General features: G+C 50.6%; 1 protein-coding gene and 1 long non-coding RNA gene across 6 annotated transcripts in view; one reads left to right on the top strand and one right to left on the bottom strand.

The window, feature by feature from the left end:
• CEP112 (centrosomal protein 112) overlaps window positions 1-17,798 on the top strand; it is a 257,461-nt gene that overhangs the window by 203,185 nt on the left and 36,478 nt on the right. The window lies entirely within an intron of this gene.
• LOC135179687 (uncharacterized) lies at window positions 1,632-16,150 on the bottom strand. The gene is made up of 3 exons (XR_010304073.1): window positions 15,878-16,150; window positions 14,761-14,846; window positions 1,632-2,091 (listed from the first exon to the last, which is right to left on the bottom strand). It is a non-coding gene; the product is annotated as an uncharacterized LOC135179687 (long non-coding RNA).

A 17,798-nucleotide genomic window follows, 5' to 3' on the forward strand; every position in this document is an offset into this window, starting at 1 on the left:
CCAGCCCTAGCCAGTCAACCAGACCATGGCACTAAGTGCCCCAGCCAGGCTTTGGTTGAACACCTCCAGGGATGGTGACTCCACCACCTCCCTGGGCAGCCCATTCCAGTGGGAGCCTCCTCTTCTCCAGCTCAGTCACAGCTCAGGTTTTGCACTGGGGTTTGTTGACTCTCAGTTTGGGCCATGGCAGAGGAGTAGCTGTGTGGGGAGGAGGGAGAGCGTTGCTCGCTCCTGTGCTCAAAGCAGATCAGATCATGAATGAATGCAAATCCTTCTAGAACCAGATCTGGAGAAAACAAACCAGTCCCTTTTCCTGGGAAATAATTAGTTAGGACATGTCAGCACCAAAGCTTCATGCAGATCTGCTGTGGTTTAGGAAAGCACAGCATAGAATCATAGAATCATTGAATCAACCAGGTTGGAAGAGACCTCCAAGCTCATCCAGTCCAACCTAGCACCCAGCCCTAGCCAAGCAACCAGACCATGGCACTAAGTGCCTCAGCCAGGCTTGGCTTCAACACCTCCAGGGACAGCAACTCCACCACCTCCCTGGGCAGCCCATTCCAATGCCAATCACTCTCTCTGACAACAACTTCCTCCTAACATCCATCCCAGACCTCCCCTGCCACACCTTGAGACTGTGTCCCCTTCTTCTGTTGCTGCTTGCCTGGGAGAAGAGCCCAACCCCACCTGGCTGCAGCCTCCCTTCAGGCAGTTGTAGACAGCAATGAGCTCTGTCCTGAGCCTTCTTTTCTGCAGTCTAAACACCCCCAGCTCCCTCAGCCTCTCCTCATCACTTCTGTGTAGATTTGAGAAGTGAGAGGGACATGGGAAAATGGGAAGTGATTGATGTGCAGAGTGCACTGAGCTTTTTTGTCATCACTGCTAGCATTTGTACTTGCCTTATCTGTCTAGATCATGTAATCATAGCATGGTAGGGGGTGGAAGTGGCCTCAGAAGATCATGTAGTCCAACCCCTGCTAGGCAGGTGTGCCTAGATTGGATGTTACTTTCTCCTCCTCCAACTCTATTACTTTTCTCTTCCACCAACTCTTTATCATCACTGCTAACATTTATGCTTGCCTTAAGTGTTTAGATCATAGAATGGCAAAGGTTGGAAGGGACCTCTGGAGATCATCTAGACCAACATGGAGCAGATGCTACTTTCTCCTTTCTACTGTCCTCCCCCAGGGCTCCCCTCTTTGCTGAACCACATGGAAATGTGCATTTGCAATCAGGTGTGGCATTGCTTGGACTCCTTTGCTAGCACCTGTCTCTAGTGAGCCAGCCTTCATGGTGGGTGTGAAGCAGGCTGAACTCCTTCCTCCCTCACTAAGCTGCCCTTTGCAAAACCTGCCTATGCAGGGGACAAGCTTACTCCTGCTGCCTTCTCAGATCCTCCACCTAGATCAAGATTGGTGCAGCTTGAACACTGCTGGAGTTCTTAGTTCTTTCACACTGCACCAGGTAGTGTTTACCCTGCAGTTTATGTCTCATTTGTGAAAAGGAAAAGGCTTTGGAGCGTGCAGAAGGCAGCTGGAAAACTCTGCTCTGCTGCACAGGTCTAACGAGAGACCTTAGTATGTAGGCAGAGAAATGAGAAACTGGTGGTGGTGCTTCAGAACTTGGTCTGGTTTCTGTTACTTTTAGTGCTTTTGCTTTTTAAGAATGTCATCCACCTAAGAATATGTGGAACTGCTTACATAGTAAAAGAGACAGAGAGAGAGAGCAAATGAAAAGAGCCTGCCTCCTGCCTTCTGGATGTGCCAGACAGGTTTGGCAGTCTTTCACTTAGCATTGCTCAAGTGTTCCTCAACCACTCAGACTCCTGTGGTGTCTTCTACCTGTGCAGAAATCTTCTTGCCAAGCATTTCTGAAACTAGAAGACATCAACTGAGTTCTTTGTCTTCTTCAGGGATGTTCATGTTTGGATGATGATTAAAATATCTTATGGGCATGGAGATTTGACACTTGCTGTTCAAAAGCCTGGAAGTCTGTAGAAGTTGAACTGCAAGGAGAAATGGCTATGCTGGGTCAAACTGGAGTCCATCTGTCTCCATCTTCTGAGACATGGCATCTGGTAGCAGGTACCTAGGGAAAAGTAGAGAGCCATCTGAAGCCTCAGGGGTGGTTCCTGAATATACTTCACCATTCTCTAACAGGATATAGAATCATAGAACCATAGAATCAAACAGGTTGGAAGAGACCTCCAAGATCATCCAGTCCAACCTATCCCATCTGGTTTTGATATTCTTCCATGGCTTTTTGTTTTGTGGATCTCTCTGGCTGCACTTGGAGTCATAGAATCTCAGAATCAGCCAAGTTGGAAGAGACCTCCAAGCTCAGCCAGGCCAACCTAGCACCCAGCCCTGTCCAGTCAACCAGACCATGGCACTAAGTGCCCCAGCCAGGCTTGGCTTCAACACCTCCAGGCACAGAGACTCCACCACCTCCCTGGGCAGCCCATTCCAATGCCAATCACTCTCTGCCAACAACTTCCTCCTAACATCCAGCCTAGACCTCCCCCAACACAACTTGAGACTGTGTCCCCTTCTTCTGTTGCTGCTTGCCTGGCAGAAGAGACCAACCCCCATCTTTGATCCCATTCGGTGCTTCTGTGCTCCACAACCTCCCTGGGCAACCTGTGCCAGTGTCTCACCACTCTCACTGCAAGCAACTTCTTCCCAACATCCACTTTCAATCTCCCCTCTGCCAGTTTAAACCCATTCCCCCTTGTGCTGTCATTGCCAGACCTTCTCAATAGTCCCTCCCCAGCCTTCCTGTAGCCCCCTTCAGATACTGGAAGGCCACTCCAAGCTCTCCTTGAAGCCTTCTCTTCTCCAGGCTGCAGAGCCCCAACTCTGGTAGCCTGTCCTCTCAGCAGAGCTGCTGCAGCCTTCTGACCATCTTGGTGGCCTTTTCTGGACTGGCTCTAACAGTTCCATGTCCTTGTTGTGTTGGGGGCTCCAAAACTATGCACATCAGCTGGAAGTTTGCAGACCAAAACTGTCCAGTATGCATTGGTCCTCAGACATTCAACCAATGTGGCTTCAGTGGTTGAAATTATTTAAAGGGAAGCATAGAAAAATTCTAGGGTTTTATTGATGATTCCTGGATGCTGTCCTATGCAACCTCCTCTAGGTGAACCTGCTCTGGCAAGGGGCTCAGACTAGATAATCTGTAGAGGTCCCTTCCAACCCCTCCCATGCAGGGAATCTCTGCTTCTGCTATTCCAGTTGAGCAAAAAGGATTGCATTAGAGGGAAAGAGGTAGGGTGTTGAGGACTCCCAGAACTGAGTTATGCAGCAATTAGACTAAAACATGCTGGAGCATGTCCAGAGAACAGGAAAGGTGGTGAAGGGCATTGAGTATGAGGAATGGCTGAAGGAACTGGGATTGTTTAGTCTTTGGAAGAGGAGGCTGAGGGGAGACCTTACTGCCTTCCAAAACTGCCTCTAAGGAGGCTGGAGTGAGTTGGGGGTTGGTCTCTTCCCACATGCAACAAGAGGAAACAGCCTGGAGTTGTGCCAGGGGAGGATCAGGATAGATGTTAGTGAACATTTCTTCCCAGCAAGGGTTCTCAGGCACGGGAACAGGCTGCCCAGGGAGGTGGCAGGTAGTGCCAGGACTGGGAGAATGGAGCAAAGCTGGAGGTGGGGAGAGTCAGCCTGGAGGTGAGGAGGAAGTTGTTGAGCAGGAGAGTGGTGAGAGGCTGGAATGGGTTGCCCAGGGAGGTGGTTGAGGCCCCATGGCTGGAGGTGTTTGAGGCCAGGCTGGCTGAGGCTGTGTGCAGCCTGCTCTAGGGTAGGGTGTCCCTGGGCATGGCAGGGGGGTTGGAACTGGCTGCTCCTTGTGGTCCCTTCCAACCCTACCTGATTCTGTGATGCTGTGGTGGAGTCACTCTCCCTGGAAGTACTTAAAAGATGCATGGATGTGCTGCTGAGTGACATGGTTTAGGAGTAGAAGCTAAGCAGTAGTGGTGGGATTGTGAGCTCCAGGCAGGTGGTGGGACTTGATCTCAAAGGTCTGTAGTAGCTTAGGAGTAGTGATGGGATTGTGAGCTCCAGGCAGGTGGTGGGACTTGATCTCAAAGGTCTGTAGTAGCTAAGCAGTAGTGGTGGGATTGTGAGCTCCAGGCAGGACGTGGGACTTGACCTCAAAGGTCTGTAGTAGCTTAGGAGTAGTGGTGGGATTGTGAGCTCCAGGCAGGACGTGGGACTTGACCTCAAAGGTCTCATCCAATCTCAACAGCTCTGTGATCCTTTGATTCTGTGATTCTATGTTTTGAATGAAAAGAAGCAGAAATTAAGTAGGTTGTGGAGCCTGATAGTGTTCTTTGCTGTGTCTGCCTGTGTCTGCCTATCTGAACTACTCTGCACTTGTATTCTGCAGCTTGAAATGGAAGGACAGAACTTCTGAAGGAGCTGCAATAGATCTTACCCATGTCTAATTTTGGAGGAGAAAGACGAACTTAAAGGATTTTAGGAACATTGGCATCGTGACAGCAAGACTGTCTGTCACAACATCATGTGATTAGCTAGATCAGAAGCATTCTGGGATGTTCTGATCAGTTCTGTTAATGCCTCTTTTAGAAAGTCTAAAGCCAAAGCTCTATAAAATAGATACTTGAAAACCAGTTGGGGTTTTCCTCAGGCTACTGAGATTAGAGCTTCGTAATCTGTTTGACCAGCTGCAGAGGACGTTCTTTGGTTTTTCTATTGGGGTGGGGTTGTTTTTTTGGTTGCTTTTTAAGTAAATGAGCTTCAAGCTGCAGCTCAACATGATTTGGGAAAAAAAAAGGGGGGAAAAAAAAAGACTGAGGGCTTCCAAAGTGCTCACTTTTCTCACGTACTTCTAAACAGGAGCAACCGCTTTAGCATGCCTTGTCACAAGCGTAATTGGGTTGGGGGTCATTAAAGGCTTGGAGCAGGAGGATTTCCAAGTTTCCAAGCTTGCATCCTTCCCTGTCAAGAACCATCCTGTTTTTTTGGCTTGCAGACATCATTTCAGGAGGTATTACTTTGCAGCCTCTCACATCTGACATGCGGGGAGAGCGCAGGCACCGTCGAGTCAAGCTCACTCTTGTTGAGTTCAAATAGCAGCGGTTTGCCTCGCGAGGGAATGCTGTTGATGAAGGTTACTTTGAAGGGTATAAAGGCATTATTAGATTGCTTTGGTGTCTGTGCTGGCTGGTGGAAGGGCAGAAATTCCAGCACTATTGCATTGCACAAAGTGAGTAAGTGTCCTTTTTGTTCTTCCTGGGAATCGTAGGATCGCAGAAGTATAGAATCAGGCAGGGTTGGAAGGGACCACAAGGAGCAGCCAGTTCCAAACCCCCCTGCCATGCCCAGGGACACCCTACCCTACAGTAGGCTGCACACAGCCTCAGCCAGCCTGGCCTCAAACACTTCCAGCCATGTGGCTTCAACTGCCTCCCTCGGCAACCCATTCCAGCCTCTCACCACCTCATGCTCAACAACTTCCTCCTCACCTCCAGGCTGAATCTCCCCACCTCTAGCTTTGCTCCATTCCCCCCAGTCCTGTCACTCCCTGACAGCCTAAGAAGTCCCTCCCCAGCTTTTTTGTAGGCCCCTTCAGATGCTGCAAGGCCACAAGAAGGTCACCTGGGAGCCTTCTCTTCTGCAGCCTGCACAGCCCCAACTCTCAGTCTGTGCTCACAGCAGAGCTGCTGCAGCCTCTGAGCATCCTCCTGGCTCTTCTCTGGACAGCTCTAGCGCCTCCATAGCCCTCTTCTAACAGTGGCTCCAGAATTGGATGCAGTACTCCAGGTGTGTCCAGTTCTGGGCTCCTCAATTGCAGAGAGATGTTGAGATGCTGGAAGGTGTCTGGAGAAGGGCAGCAAGGCTGGGGAGGGGCCTGGAGCACAGCCCTGTGAGGAGAGGCTGAGGGAGCTGGGGGTGTGCAGCCTGCAGCAGAGGAGGCTCAGGGCAGACCTCATTGCTGTCTGCAGCTCCCTGCAGGGAGGCTGTAGCCAGGTGGGGTTGGGCTCTTCTCCCAGGCAACCAACAGCAGAACAAGGGGACACAGTCTGCAGTTGTGCCAGGGGAGGTCTAGGCTGGATGCTAGGAGGAAGTTGTTGTCAGAGAGAGTGATTGGCATTGGAATGGGCTGCCCAGGGAGGTGGTGGAGTCACCGTCCCTGGAGGTGTTGAAGCAAGCCTGGCTGGGGCACTTAGTGCCATGGTCTGGTTGACTGGATAGGGCTGGGTGCTAGGTTGGACTGGCTGAGCTTGGAGCTCTCTTCCAACCTGCTTGATTCTATGATTCTATCAGTGCAGATTAGAGGGGGAGGATCACTTCCCTCTCCCTGCTGCCCACACTACTCTGGCTGCAGCCCAGGCTCTGGCTGGCTCTCTGGGCTGCCAGAGCACACTGCTGGCTCCTCTGCAGCAAGCAGAGTCCCAGATCTTGGACTTGTTAATGTCTATGCACAAGAGCAGTTTTCCCTAGCACAGCATTGCCGCCACCGCGCTTCAGACATTCTTACAACACAACATCAAAAATTCAAGAAGTTGTCTGGAAATGTTGAAGCTGACCTCAGGAAAACCCCCTCTGAGAATGGCAGGCTCTTTGCCCTTCCCCTTTTGATTGCAAAGTGTTTAATAAAAAGGGAAAATTAGGCACTGAAGATTTGTCTCACGACTCAGTCGGGCGCAGCAGTGCCGCCTGTTTGGCGTTACCCGTCAGGTGTTAGCCTGGTCGGGAGGAGTGCTTGCTTTCTGTGCACACTGTGGTGGCTGGGGTGTTCCCTGACCCCCACCCCCCAGCTTTGTAAAGTCACCCAGACTAGGCTCAGCAGCTCTGGAAATTTGATGAAGCTTTGTACTTACAGCTTAGCACAGTATGCAAGCAGATAGTTACAGTATATACAGCTAGAGACAGCAGTATACAAGTTAAAGGTAACACAGAGACACAGCAGCCCTCGCAGAAACCTGAGTCCCCAAGAGGGGCTCCCAACCACCCTTCCACCTTCTCCCCACCCCTCTGCCTTACCCAAGACTTTGCCTTATGTTCTGCACTTTGGCCAAAACTGCCCCAAGCAGCACTACAGGCTGGGGACAGAGTGGCTGAGAGCAACCAGGCAGAGAAGGAGCTGGGGGTGCTGGGAGAGAGGAGTTGAAGAGGAGGCAGCAGTGTGCCCAGGTGGGCAGCAGAGCCAATGGCATCCTGGGCTGGCTCAGGAGCAGTGTGGGCAGCAGGACAAGGGAGGTTCTTCTGCCCCTGTGCTCAGCACTGCTCAGGGCACACCTTGAGTGCTGTGTCCAGTTCTGGGCTCCTCAATTCAAGAGAGATGTTGAGGTGCTGGAAGGTGTCCAGAGAAGGGCAGTGAGGCTGGGGAGGGGCCTGGAGCACAGCCCTGTGAGGAGAGGCTGAGGGAGCTGGGGGTGTGCAGCCTGCAGCAGAGGAGGCTCAGGGCAGAGCTCATTGCTGTCTGCAACTGCTTGAAGGGAGGCTGTAGCCAGGTGGGGTTGGGCTCTGCTGCCAGGCAAGCAGCAACAGAAGGGGACAGAGGCTCAAGCTGTGGCAGGGGAGGTCTAGTCTGGATGTTGTTAGGAAGTTGTTGTCAGAGAGAGTGATTGGCATTGGAATGGGCTGCCTAGGGAGGTGGTGGAGTCACCATCCCTGGAGGTGTTCAAGCAAAGCCTGGATGAGGCACTTAGTGCCATGGTCTGGTTGCTTGGCCAGGGCTGGGTGCTAGGTTGGCCTGGCTGAGCTTGGAGCTCTCTTCCAGCCTAGTTGATTCTATGATTCTAAGGTAGCTTGGAGGGTTGGCCAGGGGGGTTAGGAAGCAGATGGATTAGTCACACAGGCAGCAGGTTAGGTTAGAGGGAGAAGTGCAGCTCACAAAGCCCAGAGAGCAACTCTGTTATCTGTATTTATGTTCTTCACCATGAGAGTGGTGAGAGGCTGGAATGGGTTGCCCAGGGAGGTGGTTGAGGCCCCATGGCTGGAGGTGTTTAAGGCCAGGCTGGCTGAGGCTGTGTGCAGCCTGCTCTAGGGTAGGGTGGCCCTGGGCATGGCAGGGGGGTTGGAACTGGCTGATCCTTGTGGTCCCTTCCAGCCCTACCTGATTCTATGATTCTAAGCCTATGAGTGCAGCAACTATGCCCAGTGTTTCCTTTTCACAGCCCTGCCATCTAATCCTTCTCACCAGAACATTCCAGCTAGGCTCAGGCTAGCACAACCAGTCTCAAATTCAGGCTGCAAGGCTGACTTTAAAGAAACCCAAAACCTACCTCAGGTGGTGGAGGCACCATCCCTGGAGGTCGTCAGGAAAAGCCTGGATGAGGCACTTAGTGCCATGGTCTGGTTGCTTGGCCAGGGCTGGGTGCTAGGTTGGACTGGCTGAGCTTGGAGCTCTCTTCCATCCTGGCTGATTCTATGATTCTATGATTCTGTTTTGTGTGTGCTGTGAGGCTGGTAACAAACTCTGCAGGTCAAGTTTGACTAACTCAGAGGCAGCTAAGTAACTTCAGAAGCTTCCCCATCGATGGTTTTGCCAATGCATCGGCTGAACGTTAGGCAGAGTCTTGGTAAATCCTCTCCTAAGTGGTTTAAAATGGAGCTGTGAACTTTTTTTCCCCCCTCCCTAAGTGTGTGCTTTAAGATGTCATGGTATCTTTGGGTTGAAAAGATTGGTTTTATCTGGTGTGTGTGTGTGAGCCCTTGGTGTTTCTGGCTACACCCCCGGAGAGGGAAAGGGAATCATAGAATCAACCAGGTTGGAAGAGACCTCCAAGATCAGCCAGTCCAACCTAGCACCCAGCCCTGGCCAAGCAACCAGACCATGGCACTAAGTGCCTCATCCAGGCTTTTCTTGAAGACCCCCAGGGACGGTGCCTCCACCACCTCCCTGGGCAGCCCATTCCAATGCCAATCACTCTCTCTGTGAAGAACTTCTTCCTAACATCCAGCCTATACCTACCCTGGCACAGCTTGAGACTGTGTCCCCTTGTGCTATTGCTGGTTACCTGGTAGAAGAGGCCACCCCCCACCTGGCTACAATGCCCCTTCAGGTAGTTGTAGACAGCAATGAGGTCACCCCTGAGCCTCCTCTTCTCCAGGCTAAACAGGCCCAGCTCCCTCAGCCTCTCCTCATAGGATTTGTGCTCCAGGCCCAAAGTTAAGTGTTTTTTCTCCTTTGGGCAACATCTGCCCCTGCTCTTGACCGTGAAATGCGTGGAGGCTGCAGAGAAGGGAGAAGGCAGCTTGAAAGCACTGTAACAAAACACTGCAGGTAAACATCAGAGTAAATCATCCAAGCTGACAACTCCAAATGACCTCATCGTGACAACCCCGCAACGTCCTGGTAACGGACAGAGCAACCCTGGCACATGGCAACTGCTTGTTGGCTTTTGTGCCTCATGGAGAAAAGCAGATGAAAGCCACTTTATTACTGCTCTTTGAACCTTGTCTCCCCTCCTCCTCCTATCACCTGAGCTGCTGAAAACAAAGTGGAAACCACTCCTTCCTCGGCTCCCCCTGAGGAAGATGCCAGCTCTATGATTTATGTTGCTGCTTGCTTTGGATGTTTATCGCGGCTGTCTTATGGCATCCTTTGCCTTTCAAAAGAGTGAAGTTGTTTGAGCTCTGAGGTGAAGCCCTGACTCAGCAAAATGCTTGATTTTAAGCCTAGCAGTAGCTCTGTTGGTGCTATCAGGATGTTTTTGAGATATGGCTAAAGGCTTTGCAGGAAGGTAGTCCTAAAACTTCAGTCACCATGAGTGCAACTGAGCCCTGGAGCAGGCTGCCCAGAGAGATGCTGTGGAGTTTCCTTCCCTGGAGACATTCAAAACCCACCTGGATGTGTTCCTGTGTAACCTGCTCTGGATGATCCTGCTCTGGCAGGAGGATTGGACTGGATGATCTTTCAAGGTCATAGAATCTACCAGGCTGGAAGAGAGCTCCAAGCTCAGCCAGTCCAACCTAGCACCCAGTCCTGGCCAAGCAACCAGACCATGGCACTAAGTGCCCCAGCCAGGCTTGGCTTCAACACCTCCAGGGATGGTGACTCCACCACCTCCCTGGGCAGCCCATTCCAATGCCAATCACTCTCTCTGACAACAACTTCCTAACAACATCCAGCCTAGACCTCCCCTGCCACAACTTGAGGCTGTGTCCCCTTCTTCTGTTGCTGCTTGCCTGGCAGAAGAGCCCAACCCCACCTGGCTACAGCCTCCCTTCAGATAGCTGCAGGCAGCAATGAGCTCTGCCCTGAGCCTCCTCTGCTGCAGGCTGCACACCCCCAGCTCCCTCAGCCTCTCCTCACAGGGCTGTGCTCCAGGCCCCTCCCCAGCCTTGCTGCCCTTCTCCAAACACCTTCCAGCACCTCAACATCTCTCTGGAATTGAGGAGCCCAGAACTGGACACAGCACTCAAGGTGTGGCCTGAGCAGTGCTGAGTACAGGGGCGGAAAAACCTCCCTTGTCCTGCTGCCCACACTGCTCCTGAGCCAGCCCAGGATGCCCTTTCAACCCCTAACATTCTGTGATCACCAAGTCCAAAATGAAGCTGAGCTGAAGGTGAAAAGTAACGAGGTCAGTGGAAGGAAAGTGTCAGATGCCAAATACTGCTTTAGGTGTTTTAATTTCTGCTCCTGAGGAGCAATAAAGCATAAATTTTCTAGACAGTCATAATAGCAATTGTGATGTTACCTTTAGGGTGGAAGAATAATTTGTGTTATTAAACAGCACAATTGTTTCCAGGCCAATATAACAGGGAGACTTTCTTCTTTTCTGTGGCAGCAGTGCTGGCCCCTGCCTATAGGTTGTGGAAAACTTTGTTTGCAAAACCAAAGCTATTGTTTTAACAAAAACCACAGAAATTTTGCCTTTCATATTGAATCAGTAGCATAATGAGCAGTGGAGCAATAGTTCAACATCAAAGGAGGCTTCTTGGATATACAGCCTGTTGCAACAGCAGCTCAAAAAAAAAAAGTTCCCACCAGAAAGGAATTTTGCCATATGTGAAGGGCAAACATATGTCTTGGGTTAAAACAGTAAGATTTCCTCTGCTTTACACCAAAAAAACAAGAGAGAACTTAAGCAGAGAGGGTTTGCAAACAGTTGTGTGTTGGAATGCTGCCCAGAGAGTGAATGGTGGCTGAGGTTTGGAGCAGTGGCAGTGGCCAAGAGCTCTCTGAGAACTCAAAAAGGGCACTGAGGATGCACCAAGAGCTTTGGATTTCACTTCTTAAAAATACATTTCTTCTGCTGTGGCTCCCTCTCTAGAGATGTTCAAACCCCCCTGGATGCATTCTTGTGTGATCTGCTCTAGGTGATCCTGCCCTGGCAGGAGGGGTGGATTGGATGAGCTTTCGAGGTCCTTTCCAGCCCCTGACATTCTGTGGTTCTGTGACTCATGGCATGATGCTGGTGATAAAAAATCTGGATGGGGCACTTAGTGCCATGGTCTGGTTGCTTGGACAGGGCTGGGTGCTAGGTTGAATTGGATGAGCTTGGAGTCTCTTCCAACCTGCCTGATTCTACGATTCTATCTTCAGAGAATCATCAGAGAGAGGTGATAGGTCTTCAGAGATGCATCATAGAGCTTCAGAGATACATGATAGGCCTGGGCAGCCTGGAGAGGTGGGCACAAGCCAACCTCAGGAGGTCCAACAAGATCAAGTGCAGCTGGGTCGAGGCAAAGCCAAGCACAAATCTAGGCTGGGCAGTGAGTGGCTGGAGAGTAGTCCTGAGGAGAGGGACTTGGGGGTGCTGCTGGAGGAGGAGCTCAACAGGAGCCAGCAGTGTGCACTTGCAGCCCAGAGAGCCAAGCAGAGCCTGGGCTGCAGCAGGAGAAGTGTGGCCAGCAGGTGGAGGGAGGTGATTCTCCCCCTCTGCTGTGCTCTGCTGAGACCCCACCTGGAGTACTGCATCCAGCTCTGGAGCCACTATGACAAGAGGGCTGTGGAGATGCTGGAGTGTGTCCAGAGCAGGGCCAGGAGGATGCTCAGAGGGCTGCAGCAGCTCTGCTGTGAGCACAGACTGAAAGAGTTGGGGCTGTGCAGGCTGCAGAAGAGGAGGCTCCCAGGTAACCTTCTTGTGGCCTTCCAGGATCTGAAGGGGCCTCTAAAAAAGCTGGGGAGGGACTTTTTAGGCTGTGAGGGAGTGCCAGGACTGAGGGGAATGGAGCAAAGCTGGAGGTGGGGAGAGTCAGGCTGGAGGTGAGGAGGAAGTTGCTGAGCATGAGAGTGGTGAGAGGCTGGAATGGGTTGCCCAGGGAGGTGGTTGAGGCCCCATGACTGGAGGTGTTTGAGGCCAGGCTGGCTGAGGCTGTGTGCAGCCTGCTCTAGGGTAGGGTGTCCCTGGGCATGGCAGGGGGCTTGGAACTGGCTGCTCCTTGTGGTCCCTTCCAACCCTGACTGATTCTGTAATTCAGAAATACATGATAGAGCTTCAGAGGTGCATGACAGACCTCAGAGACAATGATAGATCTTCAAGAGCTGTATTTTCCCAGTCTGTTTGTAATAAACCCGAAGAGATTTGCTTATGTCCACAAAATGTTTTAGCACAAATAATGGTTCCATGGAAAACCTTGGTCTCAGTGTGGATGGAACACTTGGTTTGCTTTCTCTGAAGAAGAGTTGCATGTGACTCTTGCAAGCTCTGAGACTCACAGATTCATGGAATGGTTTGAAGTGGAAGGGAACTTCAAGATCATTTAGTTCTAATCCTCCTGCCATTGGCAAGGAAACCTGCCACTGTGCTTCATCCAACCTGGTCTTGAGCACCTTCAGGGAGGGGCCATTCCCCACCTCCCTGGGCTACCTGTTCCAGTGTCTTACCACACTCACTGTCAAGGATTTCTTACAATCCCTGGTCTAAATCTGCCCTCCTCAAGCTTCAGTCCATGCCCTCTTGTCCTGCCTCTACAAGGCCTTACAAAAAGTCCCTTCCTGGCTTTCTTGTAAGCTCTCTTCAGGTACTGGAAGGCTGCTCTAAGGTCTCCCCAAAGCCTTCTCTTTTCCAGGCTGAACAGTCCCAGATGGATGCTAGGAAGAAGTTATTGTCAGAGAGAGTGATTGGCATTGGAATGGGCTGCCCAGGGAGGTGGTGGAGTCTGTGTGCCTGGAGGTGTTGAAGCCAAGCCTGGCTGGGGCACTTAGTGCCATGGTCTGGTTGCTTGGCCAGGGCTGGGTGCTAGGTTGGACTGGCTGAGCTTGGAGCTCTCTCCCAACCTGCTTCATTCTACGATTCTACACCCCCACTTTTAAAGCACCTCCATGTATATTCCTGTAGGCAAGTTCAGCTGTAATTCCTGTTGCCATTTGGCTGGGTTTTCTCTGGAGGTGCAGGGCTGGGTTTGCTTCTGCTGAGCAGGGAGAGAAAACACATCAATGGCTGTGATTTGAATGCAGCAGGCACTTAAAGAGGGGCCCGTATTGTTGGCACATGTTTTGAGGATATAAAGTGGAAGCCTTCTTCTGTGGGCATTTGTAAGGAGATAATTAAGACTACAGTAGGTAATTATGGTAGCTTTTATTACTGCAGCTTTCATTAACTAATTATATTAATTTGGTAACGTTTGAGAAGCTCTTTGAAGATGAAAAGTGCTAACTATTACTACCTGGAGTTGTAGTATTGCTCTGTGCTGGTCATAAATACTGAGGTCTTTGCTTGATAGAGATGCAGATCCATGTGTGTGGAGTCCTGACAGCTACAGATGTGTATCAAAACCTCCTCTGCCATTACCTGGCATCATCTGATCAGGACTAGCAGTGACTTTCCTGCTGGCACTTTTTTGTTTCAAAGTGAAATTCCTTTGGTACTTAACATTTGATAGGAGCTTTTTCCTCTCCTTCTAAGTGTCACTTATTTGTTCAGAGAATCAGAGAATCAGGCAGGGTTGGAAGGGACCACAAGGAGCAGCCAGTTCCAACCCCCCTGCCATGCCCAGGGACACCCTACCCTAGAGCAGGCTGCACACAGCCTCAGCCAGCCTGGCCTCAAACACCTCCAGCCATGGGGCCTCAACCACCTCCCTGGGCAACCCATTCCAGCCTCTCACCACTCTCCTGCTCAACAACTTCCTCCTCACCTCCAGCCTGACTCTCCCCACCTCCAGCTTTGCTCCATTCCCCCCAGTCCTGTCACTCCCTCACAGCCTAAAAAGTCCCTCCCCAGCTTTTTTGTAGCCCCCTTCAGATGCTGGAAGGCCACAAGAAGGTCACCTGGGAGCCTCCTCTGCTCCAGCCTGCACAGCCCCAGCTCTTTCAGTCTGTGCTCACAGCAGAGCTGCTGCAGCCCTCTCAGCATCCTCCTGGCCCTTCTCTGGACACTCTCCAGCATCTCCACATCCCTCTTGTCCCAGGGGCTCCAGAACTGGATGCAGTACTCCAGGTGGGGTCTCAGCAGGGCACAGCAGAGAGGGAGAATCACCTCCCTGGCCCTGCTGGCCACACTTCTGCTGCTGCAGCCCAGGCTCTGCTTGGCTTTTCAGGCTGCAAGTGCACACTGCTGGCTCCTGTTGATCTTCTCCTCCAGCTTCACCCCCAAGTCCCTCTCCTCAGGGCTGCTCTCCAGCCACTCACTGCCCAGCCTGCAGTTGTATTCAACCCTCAGTACCAGAGAAGTAAATCATCCTGATCCCAGGCCTGTCACTGATGTGATGGAAGCAGGCATCAAGCCCTTTCTGCTCTAGAACATGCCAGAAGTGGAAGTTATTTCAGGTTGAAGCTGCAAATCACCACCTCTTTATAAATACAGCATCTTCACAGCAGGGATCAATACCAACTCACTGAAAGTAGTCATCATTCCAGTGTATGTAATGCTTCCAGAAGTTGGGTTTCTTTCAGGGAATCCAGCACTCCTTTTTTACAATATCCTGTGGTTAAAGGATAATGAAATCAGTTTTCATATATTAAAGACTAAATCCTTCCTATATTCCCATTTCATACTTGTTCCTGTGACTCTCAGAACTCTTTCTCTTACCAGCTTTTAGTTGATTTAGATTAAGCCCTGTAACTAATGCCAAAAAATGTATTCCTTCCTTGAAAAGGGATTTTGTAATGCTGCCACCCTACCTTTTTGTCTCTCTATGGCTCCCTGTCAGAGCTGTGTGCTTTACAAGTTGGGTTTTTTTTTAATCAACCCCCCCTGTGCAGACTCAGGCTGGCACCCAGAGCCAGGCTCAACTCCTCCAGTCTCATGCAGCATCCCAGCATCTCCACAAGCCATGCAGACCAGGCTCCACACTCACTCCACGTGTGGCCTCTGAGCTGCTCCACTTACCAGGAGTTGAGTTTGAAATAGACTTCATTCAGTATTTTGCTGGTGATAATGAAGCTACAGCACAATAATAGTGGGGGGGGGGGGGAGTGCCTACCCAGAAATGCAGTTCACAGGCTCACAGGATGTCTGGGGTTGGAAGGGACCCAGAGGGATCATCCAGTCCAACCCCCCTGCCACAGCAGGACCACACAATCTAGCTCAAGGCACACAGGAACACATCCAGACAGGCCTTGAAAGGCTCCAGAGAAGGAGGTGCCACAACCTATCTGGGCAGCCTGTGCCAGGGCTCTGGGACCCTTACAGGAAAGAAGTTCCCCCTTGTGCTGGGCTGGAACCTCCTGTGCTGCTGCTTACACCCATTGCTCCTTGTCCTATCTTAGGAGCAAGTGAGCAGAGCCTGTGCCCCCCAGCCCTCAGAGATTTCTAAACATTGATCAAATCCCCTCTCAGTCTTCTCTTCTCCAGACTAAGCAGCCCCAGGTCCCTCAGCCTCTCCTCACAAGCCATGCCCTCCTGTCCCCTAATCATCCTTATAGCCCTCTGCTGGACCCTCTCCAGCAGATCCCTGTCCCTCTTCAACTGAGGATCCCCAAACTGAACAAAGTATTCAAGATGAGATCTCACCAGGGCAGAGTAGAGGGGAAGAAGAACCTCCCTTGATCTGCTGCTTGAGCTGTCCCTTCCTCCTTCCACAGCAGCCAGTCCCCAGCACTTTGGGTATCGCAGTGATGGATTCATCCACCTTGAGGTCCCAGACTCTGACCATAACATTTCAGTGATACATTCCCAGGGGTATATTTTCCATCCTTCTTGTGTCTGTCAACGTTGTAGGCAGCCAAAACCCTTGCCAATATGATTTTATTGTCAGATCCTTCTCCATTTTTGCAAATCAATCAAATGAATGTTCCTTTTATACAGCTGCAATTCAGCCACGTTGTTGCAGGGAGAGAGCTTATTATCTCATTTACATGTTTAAGTGCTTTTCAAAGTGGAGGATATCTGGGCTGGAAAGCAAAACATTTCATTTCTTTGTTCTCAGGCCAACACAAAGCACTTCCAAGGTCAGGTATGGTGTAGACTTTCAACAGCAAACATGTTTACATGGCATTTGAAAGCTGGTTTAACTGAAAGGGTTGGGGCGGGGGGGGGGGGGGGGGGGGGGGGAGGAAAATACTGTCCTTATATCAGTGATGTAAGTCAGCTTAGCAAAGCTGGGGGACAGGGATTCATTCCCTACCTGGAAAAATCAACTAAATAAGATAGGCTTCATTTTCCACTCGGGGTGGGGGGGGGGGGGGGGGAAGAAAAAAAATCCTCTGATACTTCAAAATTGATTCTTTTTTACTTCTTTTTTAATCCCCTTTTCTTCATCTCAGCAGTTATTAAACATCAACTCTCTTCCTTTTGGGGCAATATGCACTTTGAAGCATTTCTAACCATAAAACCCCCCCCACACACACACCCCCACCTCATTGTTTGATTTGACAAAAGAGCTGTTCCCTGCTGTACCTGGGGTAAGTCATCTGCTGCTTTTAAGAGTCTTCTCCATGACCAAAGCTTCTCTGTTAGATGCAGCAAAGAGATATGAGGGTGCTGGGTAGCTTCAGAAGCAGCTATCAGCATTCAGGCTCTGGCCACTGCCGTGTGAAGCTTCTTTTTGACAATAGAGAGAATTTTCAGTGTGATCTTCAAAAGGTTGCATTATTCATGACAGCCATCCTGAATCCTCCTCAAAAATTAAAATCAGGGCTAACAAACTTGCTTACTTCTAATTGCTATTTGCAGGGCTAATGGGATGCAGGAATCTACAGCAACCAGGAGATTTTTTTGATCTTGCTTTGCTTTTTTTTGGTTTTTTTGGCATGGCTTTGATCAAATCCTGATCATTTGAGTTTGCTTTTATTTTCTTCTCTCTTCTTCTTTCATTTTTTTTTTCTGTCCTTGTGCTGGTAGGAAAAACTGCAATGCCCAAATGAGCATTAATTACTCATGGAACATTCTTTATCCACAGAACTACTAAACTCTGCAAAGTGGTTGGAGAGCTGCTAAGCAGCACAGCAGTGGGCCAAAATTGGGCAAGTTAGAGGTGTTCCTGCTTGATCTAAGGAGCTTTATTTTCTTTGTCTTGAGTCTTTTTTTCCTGCCATCCCAATACCAAATGTACCCACAGGCAGTTGTGATGTGGTTGGAAAGCTGGAGGATGATGAAATTGAGAGCAGCCCTGCAGAAAAAGACGTGGGGATGCTGCTGGATGAGAAGCTGCACATGAGCCAAGAGGGTGCTCTTGCAGCCCAGAAAGCCAATGGCATCTTGGGCAGCATCAGGTTGAGAGAGGTGATTCTGCCACTCTGCTCTGCTCTGGTGAGCCCTCACCTGGAGTAGTGTGTCCAGCTCTGAGGCTCCCAGCATGAGAGAGATGTGGACCTGCTGGTCCAGAGGAGGGACACCAAGATGATCAGGGAGCTGGAGCACCTCTGCTGCAATGACAGTCTGGAAGAATTGGGCTGTTCAGCCTGCAGAAGGGAAGTCTTGGGGAGTCTTTACA

The sequence above is a fragment of the Pogoniulus pusillus genome, chromosome 11, assembly GCF_015220805.1.
Source record: "Pogoniulus pusillus isolate bPogPus1 chromosome 11, bPogPus1.pri, whole genome shotgun sequence".
Classification (NCBI taxonomy): domain Eukaryota; kingdom Metazoa; phylum Chordata; class Aves; order Piciformes; family Lybiidae; genus Pogoniulus; species Pogoniulus pusillus.